The sequence below is a fragment of the Triticum aestivum genome, chromosome 3D (assembly GCF_018294505.1).
Source record: "Triticum aestivum cultivar Chinese Spring chromosome 3D, IWGSC CS RefSeq v2.1, whole genome shotgun sequence".
Classification (NCBI taxonomy): Eukaryota; Viridiplantae; Streptophyta; class Magnoliopsida; order Poales; family Poaceae; genus Triticum; species Triticum aestivum.
In genome coordinates, this window is record NC_057802.1 from 463,356,493 (window position 1) to 463,367,638 (window position 11,146).

The following is an 11,146-nucleotide window of genomic DNA, read 5'->3' on the forward strand; positions in this document are numbered from 1 at the left end:
GGACGGAGGCAGCTCGCCTCCAAGCTGCAGCTCTTCATGCAGTAGCTGCTGCATCTCAGTACGACCCCAGCTACAACTTTGGATATCTGCCAGGCCAGCAGTGACCATAGACCAACTTAGGCCAAAAGCCTAAGCTTGGGGGAGTACGTATTTCTCACCGACATTACATTCATGTTTACACACTCATTCTAGTTGTCGGTGCTCATACTTTTTCACTGTACTATCCATGCTAGTTTATTTTCTTTTCTAAGCGTTCATCTTGTGTGTTTGAAAAACCTTAAGAAAAACCAAAAAAAATTAGTTGTAGCTTTTAGCTAGTTTACTTTCCATGCCTGTAGTAGTAGTAGTAATTAAAAGAAAACCCAAAAAGATGTCTCGTTCTTCTTTTGCTTGCTGGGAGCTTTCCTGTGTAAATAGTTTTATTGCTTTTCTTATTCTTTGGGGGTCGAGAGGAGAAGACCATGATGAAAATGTTGAGTGGCTCTCATATGCATTATTGTTGATTTAACAAAGATCCCATATTACCTGGTCTTCTCCCTTGTATTGAATGCTTGCAGATTCCAGCTTAGTCCAATGCACGTGCACTATTATTATTATCCACACCGTTCGGTCGTGCGAATGAAAGGCAATAATGACGATATATGATGGACTGATTGAGATGAGAGAAGCTGGTATGAACTCGACCTATCTTGTTTTTGTAAATATGATTAGTTCATCGTTCCTGATTCAGCTTATTATGAATGAAACATGTTTGCAATGACAATTAGAGATTATAGTTGCTCATGCCATGCTTAATTTGCTAGGAGTTTATAATGGTTTACCTTGCGTGCCAACATGCTATTAAGATGGTTGTGATGTGGTATGATAGGGTGGTATCCTCCTTTGAACGATTCAAGTGGCTTGACTTGGCACATGTTCATGGATGTAATTGAAACAAAATCAACATAGCCTCCACGATATTTATGTTCATGGTGATTTATATCCTACTCATGCTTGCACTCATTGTTGATTAATCTTAATGCATGTTCATGACTGCTGTCGCTCTCTAGTTGGTCACTTCCCAGTCTCTTTCTAGCCTTCACTTGTACTAAGCGGGAATACTACTTGTGCATCCACTTCCATAAACCCCAAAGTTATTCCAGATGAGTCCACCATACCTTCCTATATGTGGTATTTGCTTGCCGTTCCAAGTAAATTTGTATGTGCCAAACTCTAAACCTTCAAATGAAATTCTACTTTGTCTGCTCGAATAGCTCATGTATCAACTAGGGCTGTCTATATCTTCCATGCTAGGTGGGTTATTCTCACGATGAGTGGACTCCGCTCAACATTCACGAGAAAATGGATGGTAACCGGGATGCCCAGTCCCATGCTCAAATCAAAATAATTGCAAACAAAACTCCCCCAGGATTGTTGTTAGTTGGAGGCACCCGTTGTTTCGGACAAGCCATGGATTGATGTTTGTTGGTGGTGGGGGAGTATAAACTTTACCATTCCGTTTGGGAACCGCCTATAATGTGTGTACCATGGATGATATCGAGATCTCTTGGTTGTTATGTTGACAATGAAAGTATGCCACTCAAAATATTATTTATCTCTGTTTCAAAACTCGAGCTCTGGCACGTCTGCAAATCCCTGCTTCCCTCTGCGAAGGGCCTATCTATTTACTTTTATGCTGAGTCACCACCCTCTTATTAAAAAGCACCATTTGGAGAGCACCGCTGTCATTCAGATGCATTGCTATTAATTTACATTGAGTATGACGTTGACTAGATCTCTTTTACCATGAATTACAATGTCTAGTCAGTCCTTTATCTTCAGGGGTGCTCTGCATTTATGTTTTGCGGTCTCAGAAAGGGCTAGCGAGATACCATCTTGTTATATCATGTTATGATTATTTTGAGAAAGTCTTGTCATCCGAGATTTATTATTATTGCTCGCTAGTTGATTATGCCATTGATATGAGTAAATATGAGACTTAAATGCTATTGTGAATATGGTTAGTTCATAATCTCTGTTGAAAACTTGAATGCTGGCTTTACATATTTGCAACAACAAGATCAAACTGAGTTTGTAAAGTTTTTCTTCATCACTTTCAGTTTGTCAACTGAATTGCTTGAGGACAAGCAAAGGTTTAAGCTTGGGGGAATTGATACATCTCCAACGTATCTACTTTTCCAAATACTTTTGCCCTTGTTTTGGACTATCACTTGCATGATTTGAATGGAACTAACCCGGACTGACGCTGTTTTCAGCAGAACTGCCATGGTGTTATTTTTGTGCAGAAATAAAGTTCTCCGAATGACCTGAAAATCCACGGAGACACGTTTTGGAATTAATGAAAAATACTGGCGAAAGAATCGGCATCGAGGGCCCACACCCTGTCCACGAGGGTGCAGGGCGTGCCCCCCTAGGGAGCGCCCCCTTCCTCGTCGGCCCCCTGGGACTCCACCAACCTCAACCCCAACTCTTTATATTCACTTTCGGGGAGAAAAAAAAATCAGGGAGAAGGATTCATCGCGTTTTATGATATGGAGCCGCGCCAAGCCCTTATCTTCCTCGGGAGGGCTGATCTGGAGTCCGTTCGGGGCTCCGGAGAGGGGAATCCGTCGCCATCGTCATCATCAACCATCCTCCATCACCAATTTCATGATGCTCACTGATACGTCTCCAACGTATCTATAATTTTTGATTGTTCCATGCTATTATATTATCTGTTTTGGATGTTTAATGGGCTTTAATATGCTCTTTTATTTTATTTTTGGGACTAACCTATTAACCAAAGGCCCAGTGCAATTTGCTGTTTTTTTTGCCTATTTCAGTGTTTCGTAGAAAAGGAATATCAAACGGAATCCAAACGGAACGAAACCTTCGCGAGGATCTTTCTTGGAACAAACGCAATCCAGGAGACTTGGTGTCGGTGTACAAAAGAAGGGGCGCACCTTTGTACCCCTTTACCTGTGCACGGGCAGTCAGAGCCGCGCCCACGGCCACACCAAGCAGAACAGGGGAGGTGAACCAAGGCAAAACCGAAGCCCAAGACAGCCAGAGCAACGCCAAGACCAAGAACGCAAAGAAGCAGAGGGGCGGAGCAGTTTCCCCCGGCAAGGCCCTTGCCGAGGACTGCCTCAGCAGCGGCAAGACCCTTGCCGGGGCAGCGCGCCCAAACATCAACAGGGCGAGCCACCCTTGAGCACGTCCCCAACACCATCAGCCACGTGGGGCCAGGGCTCGGGAGGCACCTCTGTGGTGGCATGCAGATCTTTGTGAAGACATATTCAAGATCAGATGAGGATTAGAAGACAATGATCCTCGGCAAGATCCTTGCCGAGGAGAGCCACGAGACCCCCGGCAAGATTCTTTCCGGGGACGAGAGCACGCCACGGCAAGACCCTTGCCGCCCCCCCGGCAAGGCTCTCGCCGAAGACGCCAGCAGGGCCACTGCCAGGCCCGCACCAGCCAAGTCTCCACCGCTGTTCGCATGCAGCTGCTAGCCCAAACCAGCTGGGCAGGCACCTGCGTGGCAACATGCAGCTTCCAGGCCAACTCAGCAAGCGCCTGCGTGGCGGCATGCAGATCTTTGTGAAGACCCTACCACCGCGCCACCTCAGCTGCCTGCCTGCCTACATGGCGCCGCACGCATCACTGGCCAGGGCGCGTGTCGAAGCGAGGAGGAGCAGCGACGGACGGGTCTCGCCCCCATCCCCGATAAAGCTAGGGGACACAGCGGCACATTAAATGCGATTTGTCCTGTAATACGAGCGATAAGCTCACAATACTGTACGCCTTTCCACCTCCTGTCTGCCACTGTGGCAGCCCCTTTCACCTATAAAAGGAGGCCCATGGCATACTGGAGGGGGATTCGGCTCTTTCGATCCACGCACTGTCGGCGTTCTGGGAACGGGGGTCCCCAGACTTGCCTTCCTGCGGCCCACAGCGTGGCTAAGCCAGCAGGCCGTATGGCCCATCTTCATCAACAAGGCATCCAAGACCCTCGCAAGGGTCCAAGCTTCATGAGGTGGACGACGCAAGACCTCCTCTGGAGTAGCCTAACCAGGCAGGCTCGCGAGGAGCGGAGATATCAAGGCAGGGCAAAACCTCACGAGGCTCTCGTGACGTGAGCCATGACGAACGGCACTAGGCGGGCGCCAGCGCGCAACGTCCTTATTTGCTCTTTGGTGCTAAGGAGGCCAGCGCAGGCGAAGAGTACCGAGGCATCAGGCAAAGGTTGCTACATTGGTGCAACAAGACCAAGACCAGGAGGACGGCAAGACGGAGGTCATCGTGTAGCCCAAGACAGCGTCACCACCAGAGCTTTTCGCAGGCGAAGACCGCTTTTGTCAGGATAGCTTGTACTAGCTGTCCCCCTTCAAATTCGCCCGCCATTGTTGGCTCCCTTCCCGCTCAATATTTGGGAAGAGGACCAGGGCCTCTATAAATAGGTCTAGCCACCACAGTAGGAGGCACCGAATCCTCACCCGCACAAGTTCGACAAGCACAAGAGCACCTCAACCTCAGGAGGCTGTTCTTCCTTTGTACTGTTCATCATCATCCCAAGAGGCAATCCACCACCACCACACTGGAGTAGGGTATTACACCACAACGGTGGCCCGAACCAGTATAAACCTCATGTCTCTCTGTGTTGCGAGTTCGTCGAGTTCGTCCGCGAGATCTTTGCGAGCTAGGGTGTAGATCGGTAGGAGGGAAAGACTTCGAGCGCACCCCAGTGTTTGAACCTCAAGGGTTTGCCGGAACCCCACATCCGACATTTGGCGCGCCAGGTAGGGGTGCGCCGGAGCTTCTTCTCCACCAACCAGCTCGCCGACGCTCCGCATCCACGATGTCCGGCGACTCAAGGGCCGGCTCCGATCGCTGGGCAGCCTTGCCAGCCCGGGCAGTGCCGCCTGCCCATGAAGACCTCGACCCCGCACTCCAGGCGACGCGAGCACTGCCAAACTCCGCCGGGCGCGGACAGCGTGGCTAGGCGTCATCCACCCTCACCCCGTGGCAAGTACGAGCCGCGGCCAGAGCGGCGAGTCATGCTGCAGCAACGGCGCCACACTCGCGGTGGGAGCAAGCAAACATGCGGGCGGCACTCACGGTGGCAAGGGAGCTGCTGCGATGCAGGATGATGGAGAGCGGCCGGGATACGCTGCTGGAGCGTGTTGCCGAGCTGCTGGATGCAGCGGCGTCGGGAGCGCCACCCTTCTGCTATCGACTTCCTCCCCAGGCCACTACAGGGCCGCGCGGTGAACCTCACCACATCCGTGTGCCATCGACTACGCCCGGGGCTTCGTCAACATCAGCACGGCCAGTGGCGCAGGGGGCTCCGACTCCCCCATGCCGCCCGTGACAAGCGCGAGCACAAGCGTCGCCCTTCATGGTCCCAGCAGGATGCCACGCTACAATCCTCAAGACGCCACCCCGGGCCAAGCAACATGGAGCGTGGGGCACCATGGCGAGGTGTTCGGGGTGACGACCCCGGAAGCCTACGTGCCCCGCATGATGGATCAAGGATACGCACCAGAGGACGACCTCGACTCATTCATTGGAGAAGATTGGGGAGAGGGCGCGCTAGGAGCCGAAGCCTTCCAAGAACCAACGGAGAACCACAAAGATCGCGCCGGCAACAGCAACTACAGGGTACCGCTAATCTCTCAGGAACAGGCTTATGCTAACCATGGGTTGCAGATGAATCAGGTTGCAATGTCGATTGCCGACCCTGGCACGGCGGCACCCGTCCCAACAAGGGAGACACGCTGGGGGCCGCCGAGAGGGAGCCAGGAGCAAGGCCCCTCCCCGCGGCGCACGACGCCTAGCGACACCCGGAGGTAGGCCCTCTGCCGGGGAGGCCTCGCCAACCCTTCCCCCGGCAGAGGACCTGAGGTCGCCGAGGGAACCGCTGGCGTCCTCTTTCCCTCCATTGTGTCGTCCTGGTGACCGGTCGGCTCAGAGGAGGTCGAGGGTGGCACAAGGCGGGGCCCTCGTCTGGCGATATGAAGCAAGGCCGGTACCTGTGAAGAAGGCCCAGTGCCTGTGAAGCTCGCCGCCCGTGACACTCTCACGTAATAATGAGTTGGGGCTGTACACGCCCCGGAGTCTCAGGGGTGCCGGCCTCAGGCCCTGGGGCTCCCTCCCACGCCTAGTGGCAGCACTTAGCTCCACGCTAGTGAGAAGACTTGAAGACCAGAAGACTAGACTAGGTGCCGGACGTGGCCTTTTGCTTTGGATCTCTCTTTCTCAGTAGCTTTGCTTTCTGGATCTGGATTTGAGTTGAAGTTGAATTTTTGTTGATGCACGCGGGGGGAGCCTTTTCTCGTTTGAGCAATTTCTTGCCTTCTGGACCTCGTTTTGTCCGGGACTCATGTCCGCCGCCTTCCCCTCATGAGCTCCTCGCGAGCGGGACTGCGCGAAGCACACGCACGCTAAGCGCTTGCTGGCACTACAACTGGTGCTCACCCCTCGTGGGACCCCTTCTAACGGGGCGACGGGCTCCGCAGGATTCACAGAAACTCGACGCGTCGCGACCCAGCTCAAAGCTGGCACTGACTAAGGTAAACCACGATAGAGAACTCGCACCCAGATTCATGAGCTCACGAGGACACGAACTCGCATTGCATAGGAAAGTAAAAACTGCAGTTTGCTTACATGAGGGGCTCCCCCTCTCAAAATGCTCTCACAAGTTTTTCATGGGCCACACCCGAGTTTGTGCGCAGGGTGAAATGACAGGAGAACAAGGGATCAGCCAGAAATGTCGCTCGTTGCGTCACCCGCGGATGCGTCACTCGCGTCGTCATCGTCTTCATCGGCATCGTCGTGAAGACCCTACCACCGTGCCACCTCAGCTGCCTACCTGCCTACGTGGCGCCGCACGCATCGCTGGCCAGGGCGCGTGTCGAAGCGAGGAGGAGCGGCGACAGACGGGACGAGCCTCGCCCCCGTCCCCGATAAAGCTAGGGGACACCTCAGCGCCGCATTAACTGCGACTTGTCCTGTAATACGAGCAATAAGCTCGCAATACTGTACGTCTTTCCACCTCCTGTCTGCCACTGTGGCAGCCCCTTTTGCCTATAAAAGGAGGCCCATAGCATACTGGAGGGGGATTCAGCCATTTCGAACCACGCACTCACCAAAGCTAGTTCGAGAGCTCAAGAACTCTCTGGAATACACCCACCAAAGCAGGAGTAGGGTTTTACGCATCCTCGTGGCCCGAACCTGGGTAAATAGTCCTTGTGCTGACTACTGATCCCGCTCTTCTTGCAACCCTGCGCCCCAGCAACCGTAGTAGGGATTCTTGTGATCCCATAGGTGTCGTTCCACACCGACACTTGGAGTGGAAGTCAGAGACGCAACGAGGCGGCCACGAGGCAGGATGGCGCGCCCCCACCCTCGTGGGCCCCTTGTAGCTCCACTGACCTACTTCTTTCGCCTATATATACTCTTATACCCTGAAAACATCGAGGGGGGCCACGAAACCACTTTTCCACAACCGCAACCTTCTGTACCCGTGAGATCCCATCTTGGGGCCTTTTCCGGCGATCTGCTGGAGGGGGATTCGATGACGGAGGGCTTCTACATCAACACCATAGCCTCTCCAATGATGTGTGAGTAGTTTACCACAGACCTTTGGGTCTATAGTTATTAGCTAGATGGCTTCTTCTCTCTCTTTGGATCTCAATACAAAGTTCTCCTCGTTGTTCTTGGAGATCTATCCAATGTAATACTCTTTTGCAGTGTGTTTGCCGAGATCCGATGAATTGTGGGTTTATGAACTTGATTATCTATGAATATTATTTGGTTCTTCTCTGAATTCTTATATGCATGATTTGATATCTTTGCAAGTCTCTTCAAATTATCGGTTTAGTTTGGCCTACTAGATTGACATTTCTTGCAATGGGAGAAGTGCTTAGCTTTGGGTTCAATCTTGCGGTGCTCGATCCCAGTGACAGAAAGGGAAACGACACGTATTGTATTGTTGCCATCGAGGATAAAAGGATGGGGTTTATATCATATTGCTTGAGTTTATCCCTCTACATCATGTCATCTTGCCTAATGTGTTACTCCGTTCTTATGAACTTAATACTCTAGATGCATGCTGGATAGCAGTCGATGTGTGGAGTAATAGTAGTAGATGCAGAATCGTTTCGGTCTACTTGACACGGACGTGATGCCTATATTCATGATCATTGCCTTAGATATCATCATAACTCTTCACTTTTCTATCAATTGCTCGGCAGTAATTTGTTCACCCACCGTAATACATGCTATCATGAGAGAAGCCACTAGTGAAACCTATGGCCCTTGGGTCTACTTTACATCATATAAGTTTCCAATCTACAATTCTAGTTTACTATTTATTTTGCAATCTTTATTTTCCAATCTATACAACAAAAATACCAAAAATATTTATCTTATTATCTTTATCAGATCTCACTTTTGCAAGTGGCCATGAAGGGATTGACAACCCCTTTATCGCGTTGGTTGCAAGGTTCTTGATTGTTTGTGCAGGTACTAGGCGACTTGCGTGTAGTCTCCTACTGGATTGACACCTTGGTTCTCAAAAACTGAGGGAAATACTTACGCTACTTTGCTGCATCACCCTTTCCTCTTCAAGGGAAAACCAACGCATGCTCAAGAGGTAGCACTCATCGCCGTGCGTGAGTAATCCCATCATAGGATTGCTGGACGGTGATGGGTTGGATGAGATTTACCATGTAATCGAGTTAGTTTTGTTAGGGTTGATCCCTAGTATCCATTATGTTCTAAGATTAATGTTGCTATGACTTTGCTATGCTTAATGCTTGTCACTAGGGCCCGACTGCCATGATTTTAGATCTGAACCTATTATGTTTTCATGAATATATGTGAGTTCTTGATCCTATCTTGCAAGTCAATAGTCACCTACTATGTGTTATGATCCGGCAACCCCGAAGTGACAATAATCGAGACCACTCCCGGTGATGACCGTAGTTTGAGGAGTTCGTGTATTCACTAAGTGTTAATGCTTTGGTCCGGTACTAGATTTAAAAGGAGGCCTTAATATCCCTTAGTTTCCAATAGGACCTCGCTGCCACAGGAGGGTAGGACAAAAGATGTCATGCAAGTTCTTTTCCATAAGCACATTTGACTATATTCGAAATACATGCCTACATTACATTGATGAACTGGAGCTAGTTTTGTGTCACCCTATGTTATAACTATTGCATGAGGAATCACATCCAACATAATTATCCATCATTGATCCATTGCCTACGAGCTTTTCACATATTGATCTTTGCTTAGTTACTTTTCCGTTGCCACTGTTACGATTGCTACAAAAACTATTACTGTTACTTTTGCCACCATTACCGTTACTTCCATACTACTTTGCTACTAAATATTTTGCTGCAGATATTAAGTCTTTCAAGTGTGGTTGAATTGACAACTCAACTACTAATACTTGAGAATATTCTTTGGCTCCCCTTGTGTCGAATCAATAGATTTGGGTTGAATATTGTACCCTCAAAAACTGTTGCGATCCCCTATACTTGTGGGTTATCAATCGTCCCCGCCGACCTCCTCATTTTGCGCATCTCAGGACTTGCCCTGAAGGTCCAAATCTACAACCACGACTCCTCGATCATGTGCAAGTTTCGTTGCAACAAGCACAGCTGCGTTGGTGACATTGAGCATGCAATGTAGTTAACTTAGGTGTCAGTGTTGAACTTGTTATGGTCTGTGGCTAGAACTTATGGTACTTGTGCTATGAACTTGTTAATATTTTGGCCAGGAGCAGCACCCTGGCGTGGATCAGGGAGGAGGATGCCCTTGCTGTTAATCTAAGTAGTTTGCTGCCATTTTCTTTGCTTGATCTCATTTGGTTCCTTGTTTTGTTTGCTGTCAGTGCTTGCCTCTTTGATCTGCTGACAGTTGTGCTTGCTGTTGTGCTGATCATGTGGTGGTAAGGCCACCACATTTGAATGGGGTGAGCAGAACACAAATGCTGTTTGCAACCAACAGCTGAAGTTTGCATCTGCTCACACCCTAAGCACAAAAATAGCAACCAAACAGCAGGGGGGTAAGTGCCTGATGTCTACTACGCAACCTTCTTCTTGTAGACGTTGTTGGGCCTCCAAGTGCAGAGGTTTGTAGGACAGTAGCAAATTTCCCTCAAGTGGATGACCTAAGGTTTATCAATCCGTGGGAGGCATAGGGTGAAGATGGTCTCTCTCAAACAACCCTGCAACCAAATAACAAAGAGTCTCTTGTGTCCCCAACACACGCAATATAATGGTAAATTGTATAGGTGCACTAGTTCAGCGAAGAGATGGTGATACAAGTGCAATATGGATGGTAGATATAGGTTTTTGTAATCTGAAAATATAAAAACAGCAAGGTAACTAGTAACAAAAGTGAGCGAAAACGGTATTGCAATGCTTGGAAACAAGGCCTAGGGTTCATACTTTCACTAGTGCAAGTTCTCTCAACAATGATAACATAATTAGATCATATAACAATCCCTCAACGTGCAACAAAGAGTCACTCCAAAGACACTAATAGCGGAGAACAAACGAGGAGATTATGTAGGGTACGAAACCACCTCAAATTTATTCTTTCTGATCGATCTATTGGGCTATTCCTATAAGTGTCACAAACAGCTCTAGAGTTCGTACTAAAATAACACCTTAAGATACACATCAACCAAAACCCTAATGTCACCTAGATACTCCAATGTCACCACAAGTATCCGCGGGTTTGATTATACGATATGCATCACACAATCTCAGATTCATCTACTCAAACCAACACAAAGAACTTCAAAGAGTGCCCCAAAGTTTCTACCGGAGAGTCAAGATGAAAACGTGTGCCAACCCCTATGCATAAGTTCATGAGGTCACAGAACCCGCAAGTTCATCACCAAACCATACATCAAGTAGATTACGCGAATATCCCATTGTCACCACAGATAAGCGCATGCAAGACATATATCAAGTGTTCTCAAATCCTTAAAGACTCAATCCGATAAGATAACTTCAAAGGGAAAACTCAATCCAATACAAGAAGGTAGAGGAGGAGAAACATCATAAGATCCAACTATAATAACAAAGCTCGTGGTACATCAAGATCATGCCATATCAAGAACACGCGCGCGAGAGAGAGAGAGATC